This window comes from Trachypithecus francoisi, unplaced genomic scaffold, assembly GCF_009764315.1.
Source record: "Trachypithecus francoisi isolate TF-2019V2 unplaced genomic scaffold, Tfra_2.0 Lachesis_group0, whole genome shotgun sequence".
Taxonomy (NCBI): domain Eukaryota; kingdom Metazoa; phylum Chordata; class Mammalia; order Primates; family Cercopithecidae; genus Trachypithecus; species Trachypithecus francoisi.
This window is the reverse complement of record NW_022681453.1, coordinates 151,032,517-151,039,207: the sequence shown is the minus strand read 5'-3', so window position 1 is coordinate 151,039,207 and position 6,691 is coordinate 151,032,517. Positions and strand designations below refer to the sequence as shown.

Below are 6,691 nucleotides of genomic sequence, written 5' to 3'. Positions count from 1 at the left end.
GGGTAAGTTATAAGGGGAATGGAGTGGGAAGGTATTCCCTGGAGTCAGGCTGCTCTGTGGCCTGGGCTCTCCTCCCGTTGCCCCAGCCAAACTCCAGGCCGTTCTGCTTCTGCCAGTTGGTGGCATGCCGCTTCGTGTTGGTGCGTTCCTCTCAAAGTCCAGCCGCCTATGTGTTCCTCAGCTGATGTGCTTCTCTTGACATCCAGCTGCCTATGTGCCTTCCTGCTAGGGTCTTGGGGGTTTTTATAGGCACAGGATGGGGGAATGGTGGGGCCAAGGTGAGGTGGTCGTGGGAAATGCAATATTTGGACAGGAAAACAAAAATGCCTGTCCTCACCTAGGTCCGTGAGTACAGGTCCCGGGGATGAAGCCCTCACCAGGAACCTGCCCTTCCCTTCCCAGCACTTCCCTGCCCCTCTTCCATATCAATATTTCTGGGCCACTCCGCCTGCTGCCCTAGCAGGGATCCACTAGGCGAAGTCAGCTGGGCGCCTGAGTCCGGTGGGGACTTGGAGAACTTTTATAAGTCTAGCTGGAGGATTGTATATGCACCAATAAGCATTCTGTATCTAGCTCAGGGTTTGTGAATGCACCAATCAGCACTCCGTATCTAGATAATCTGGTGGGGACTTGGAGAACTTTTATGTCTAGCTAAAGGATTGTAAATGCACCAATCAGTACTCTGTGTCTAGCTCAAGGTTTGTAAACACACCAGTCAGCACCCTGCGTCTAGCTCAAGGTTTGTAAATGCACCCATCACTGCTCTGTATCTAGCTAATCTGGTGGGGACTTGGAGAACTTTTATGTCTCCCTCAAAGTTTATAAACACACCAGTCAGCACCCTGTCAAAACAGACCAATCAGCTCTCTGTAAAATGGGCCAATCAGCAGGATGTGGGTGGGGTCAGATAAGGGAATAAAACCAGGCTGTTGGAGCCAGCAGTAGCAACCCACTTGGGTCGCCTTCCAGGGTGTGGAGCCTTTGTTCTTTTGCTCTTTGCAATAAATCTTGCTGCTGCTCACTCTTTGGGTCCACGTTGCCTTCATGAGCTGTAACACTCCCTGTGGAGACCACGAATGCACAGGGATGGACGAACAACTCTGGACACACCACCCTTATGAACTGTAACACTAACCGCAAAGGTCTGCAGTTTCACGCCTGAAGCCAGTGAGACCACCAACCTACCAGAAGGAAGAAACCCCAGACACACTATGTTTAAGAACTGACACTAACCGTGAGGGTCCACAGCTTCATTCTTGAAGTAAGTGAGACCAAGAACCCACCAATTCCAGACACAGGTGCACAACAATGTGAATGTATTTAAAGCCACTGAACTGTACACTTAAAATTGCTAAAATGGTACATTTTAAGTTACATAAATTATCACAATGAGAAATTATAATGGCATATCAATCACAGCAGCATCTCCAAACATTTGAAAAGTAGTTGCATATGTATCTGAAATCTGTTATTCATACAATCGGACAGTTTTGCCCCACCGTTGAAATCTTCACTTATTCCACAGTGAGCTTCTGAGGGTCATTTGGACTTTCTTTGAGCACAACTGATTAGACCAAAAATGAGCGGTTAGCCACAGCTGGACTATTCAGAACCTTATCCTAAGAATTTGGAATTCGGTTTCAGAAACTTACTGTTAGTCTCTGTGTAGGGGTAAAGGTGAGGTAATATGGTTGGGAGTTATAGGGCAGTCATCTTTTTCCATGTTCATTTTTTATTCAACAAATACTTCTTTTTTGTCTACTCTGTGCTAGGCATTGTGCAACGTGCTGGGATTCAGTGGCATCCCTGACCTCCTGAAACAGAGCAAGCCTGACTGTAGAGAGATCTCTAAAGTTATTTCTCATATTTTTGTTAGACCTGATATTTTGCATACTGTTTTTTAGTAAATGAACAACACAGTATGCCATGATTTTTAAAAATTACATTTAAATTCCTCTCTATTTTTTTTAGCACGTTTTTCAGCACCAGAACAAGCGTAATTGCTCAAGGAAAGCTTGGTTGACAACAACAGGAAATTAGAGTCTGAATTGTAACAAATGTGACAAGAGCACCAAGATCACTGTGTGTTCACAGAAAATGTACCAAAGGTGGGTGTTTTGTTTACCAGTGGCAGCAGCGACACCACGTGGCAAAATAGTAAATGATGTCTGTAATTTCTATGCCTGCCTGCATAGAAATTACTCAATTGTTGAAGAGCAAAAAAAAAAAGCAAAAATTGGGCATGAAAGGGGATCTGTATTATTTCACAGTTGGTACTTGAAGGGAGACTTTTAAGTCTGTTTCAAATTAGCATAATTGGAATTTTCTTAAAGTGAGGTAACACTGTGCTAAGGTCTTCATCCTGCCCTCTCAGAAGTTAACCCCAGAGGTGAAATCTTGAGAGCTGGACAGACACTCCCAGTGGTTCTCGAGTATCCTTCATTAGGTCTTTCCTTTCTTCTCCCAAACCAATCTTCTCCTGTGTTTCCATAAAAGTGTTTTTGGTGCTGATTTCATTCATTAACAAATATTCATTGAGTACCTGCATGGTGCTTACTCTGTTCTAGGCATTGCAGATGCAGCAGTGAACAAATCAAACTAAAATTTCAGCCTGTACTTCTTAGAATCTTGTTGTGATACATCTGTCTCTTTTATTCCCTGCAAGCCGTTTGACAACAGGGACCTGTCTTATCCCATCCTCACTGGAACCACACCTTCTACCCATTGAATTCCCCAGTAACAATTTCAGAACTAAATTGATTAAAGATGACTATATTTACTAGGACCATTCCCAACTCAGTTCTCTGGTGGGATCAAAGCTGTGCCCTTTCAGCCAGAGACAAAATAAAAAAACAGAAACTTAATTATAGATCTCATGGTAAAGTGAATAATGGCCCTCCAAAGATGTCCATACCCTAATCCCCAGAACCTGCAAATATATTGCCTTACATGGCAAAGGGACTTTGCAGCTGTGATTAAGTTAAGGCTCTTGAGATGGAAGATTATCCTGGATTGTCATAGTAGAGCCAATGTAATCACAAGGGTCCTTATAAGAGGGAGGGAGCAGAGGTGGAGAAGAGATAAGGGTGGAGGCAAGCGTCAGAGAGAAGATACTGATGGAGGAGAAGGCCACAGACCAAGGAATGCAGGTGAATTCTAGAATCCGGGAAGGGGAAAGAAAAGGATTCTTCTTCAGAGACTCCAAAATGAACACAGGCCTGGTGGTACATTTTATGTTTCTGACCCCCAGAGCTGTAAGATAATACATCTGTGTTGCTATAAGCCACTAACTTTGTGATAATTTGTTACGGCAGCAATAGGAAACTATACAGATTTCTACCTGTCCTCCTCCTAATCTGTGTTCCACACTGCCCATTTTCACTGGTGTGCAGAGTGGGACATTTCTACTTTGTTCCCTTATTTTCCCAAGTCATGGAGATGTCCTGGTTTGTCTTGACAAAAGCCTCTAACAATGTTCCTCTAACAGGGCTGTCTGACCGTCTAACAGGGCATTCTTTGGTGTATCCTCACAGTCCCTGAGTTTTCTTAAGAGAATTTTAAATTCTATTCAGTTCCACAGTTAGCTAAAAAAAAAAAAAAAAAAAAAATATATATATATATATATAAAATTCAATGTACAACCCAAAAAGTTATCCTCATCCTCATAGAAATACTAAAAGCATCTCATTAGAGTCAGGAACAAGATGGCCAGGTGCGGTGGCTCATGCCTATAATCCTAGCACTTTGGGAGGCCGAGGTGGGCGGATCACAAGGTCAGGAGATGGAGATCTTCCTGGCTAACACAGTGAAACCTCATTTCTACTAAAAATACAAAGAATTAGCTGGTCATGGTGGCGGGCGCCTGTAATCCCAGCTGCTTGGGAAACTGAGGCAGGAGAATGGTGTGAACCTGGGAGGTGGAGCTTGCAGTGAGCCGAGATCGCCCCACTGCACTCCAGCCTGGGTGACAGTGAGACTGTGTCTCAAAAAACAAAAAAAAAAAGACAAGCATGTTCATTAGCCCCACACTTAACATTATTCTGGGGGTATTGGCTAATGTAATTATACAAGACAAAGTATAAAAATGGGAAAGGAGGAGGCAAACTGGCAATTATTTGCAAATATGATTGTATACCTGAAAGTTCAAGGGAATAAACTGAAAACCTATGTAAATAATAAAAGAATCCGGTAGACACGTTACACAACATTAATTTATCAATATAACAGCTTATTTAGGACATACATAAATACAAAAACTTGCTATATCCACAGTAACAACAGAAAAGACAAAATACCTAACAAAGTAACAGAAAATATACAAAGTTAATGTGAAGGAAATGGAACAAAACTTGAAAAAGAAGAAAGGTATGCCACGTTGTTTTGATAGAATCTTACCACTATAGCAATGTCAAAATAAAGCCTTATGTGTTTTAAGACCACTGTTACTAACAACTTCTGTTATTAACAGATGAAATTGATAAGGGAAAGTCTTCTTTCATTTTCTTTTCATAACTTCATTATCCACCCCGCCTTTAATATTACCTGGTCTTCTCTCATGCGTTTCAGTCAATATGGGGATATGTAGGCTTTGCACTGGCCAAAGCCAGGTCACAAGTTAAATCCACCTTTGGTGGTCCTTATCTTTGGTGGTCCAAGTCAAGCCCACCTTTGGGTTGCCTGGCCATGGCAAGAGAGAGCTCCCCAGATTTGCCGTGTGCTGGTTCTCACGACCTGCCACAGGCGCCTTGAGTCCTCCTTTATCTCTCTCTCTCTCTCTCACACACACACACTCTCAGGAACACTAATTTACATTTCCACAGTACGCCATCTGGACCCTCCTAGATTTTATTAACCTTGTTGATAAAATAATTCCTACACAGTAAAGGTTTCCTTCTCACTAGGATCATAGTTAGAATGGCAATTTCTGTATCTTCATCACGGTGCCAGTGTATTCTTGGGCTATATACTTTCTGACATTTTTTGTAGAGATGGAGTCTCACTTTGTTGCCCAGGCTGGAGTGCAGTGGCGCAATCTTGGCTCACTGCAACCTCTGCCGCCTGGGTTCAAGCAATTCTCCTGCCTCAGCCTCCTGAGTAGCTGAGACTACAGGTGCACGCCACCATGCCTAGCTAATTTATTTTGTATTTTAGTAGAGAAGGGGTTTCACATGTTGTCCAGGCTGGTCTCGAATTCATGAACTCAGGCAATCGGCCTGCCTTGGCCTCCCAAAGTGCTAGGATTACAGGTGTGAGCCACTGCGCCTGCCTGCCACTGCTAATTATTATTGTCAAAGGAATCTGTATATAATCAATAAGTGAGTTAGGTAATTTGTGTGTGTGTGTGTGTGTGTGTGTGTGTGTGTGTGAAAGGGGGAGCAGCTGGTGTTGCTACTGAAACCTTATTCATAACATTTACATTGTGAGGTGGGTGTGGGGCAGGCAGTCAAGTTCATCAGAAGGAATTTTCCATTCCACATTGACCACACCTCCGTGAAGGCTGTTTCCTAATTATTCCTAGAAGCAGCTAGGATCTCTCTTAGCAGAAGACATTAAGTCTGATTTTTAGTTGTCTCTCTTTTTATCTTCTTTCTTCAGAGCCTAGCACATAACTAGAAACTCAATAAATGCCAAAAAAGCAAATGGAGTGTCCCTTTTACCAACCTATATCCTGAAGCCCAGAGAGCAGGGAAAAGCTGTTTAAAACCTGTCTAGAATGAAAATGCCACCAAGTAGGAGCAGTTCATTGGCACAATACAGGAGGTTGTAGCTTTGGGGCAATCATTTTTTAAGGTCTCTATCTTTTAGCATGCACAGGTTCCACAGCTGTTTGTATTGTTAAATACTCTCTCCACTCCACTTTTTTCCTCCTTGAAGAAATCAAAACATTTTTGGTGGGGAGGTCTAAAAATTATTGTGAGCCCTAGGCATGAGCCTCCCGTACCTGACTAATAAGTCAGTTCTGGTTGGTGCCTGGGGGAACTGGTTGGTAATGTTTTGATCATCACCCCAGGTAAGAATTACACTGTACATCAGAACTAGAAAACTGAAACGCCTACAAGCAGGCTGGGTATGGGGAATTTGTCCACCGTGTATGATGAAGGGGTGGCTAAATTGGTGTGTATAGCTCCCTTCCCTAGAAGTCACTACAGGCTACCTCACCTGGATTGTCCCCCAGTGTTGCCAGACTTCCCCATTTTTCAAGAAAGGCTAGAAACCCTGAGTTTTATGTAAAATCTCTCTGTTTTAAAATGCTAGCTCAAATTTCAAAGAAAAAAATCTCCCTGAATGAATCAAACAAAACGTCTCAGTATTGCATATATATGGCACTACTTTGTAATTTCTCTTGAACGTATCTCCTGCAGGAAGAAGCCTTAAAAACAAATGGCAAATGTGTGGGCACCAGAGAATCAACATATCAGGAAGAGAGAAATGGCATGCTTTTAGTGTAATTGTAAAAAGGTAATACTAGTTGCAGTAAATTGCATGATTCTTACTGTTTATGTGTAGTCCCTTAGCACTAATAATTGTTAATCTATTCAGATTGCATAAAATTCCATTTGGATTATTTTCATGCCATTTCACTTTCCTGAATTTGTAATTTGAGTAATAGGGCCAGAATTTCATGTATCAAGAACTCTTGGTCATAATTGTGATGTTCAATTTTTTTTTTTTTTTTTCCTGAGATAGGGTC

General features: G+C 42.3%; 1 long non-coding RNA gene across 1 annotated transcript; it reads left to right on the top strand.

The window, feature by feature from the left end:
- Nucleotides 1-817: 817 nt before the first annotated feature.
- LOC117084078 lies at nucleotides 818-6,512 on the top strand. The gene is made up of 3 exons (XR_004437308.1): nucleotides 818-1,261; nucleotides 1,972-2,108; nucleotides 6,363-6,512. It is a non-coding gene; the product is annotated as an uncharacterized LOC117084078 (long non-coding RNA).
- The last annotated feature ends 179 nt before the right edge of the window (nucleotides 6,513-6,691 follow it).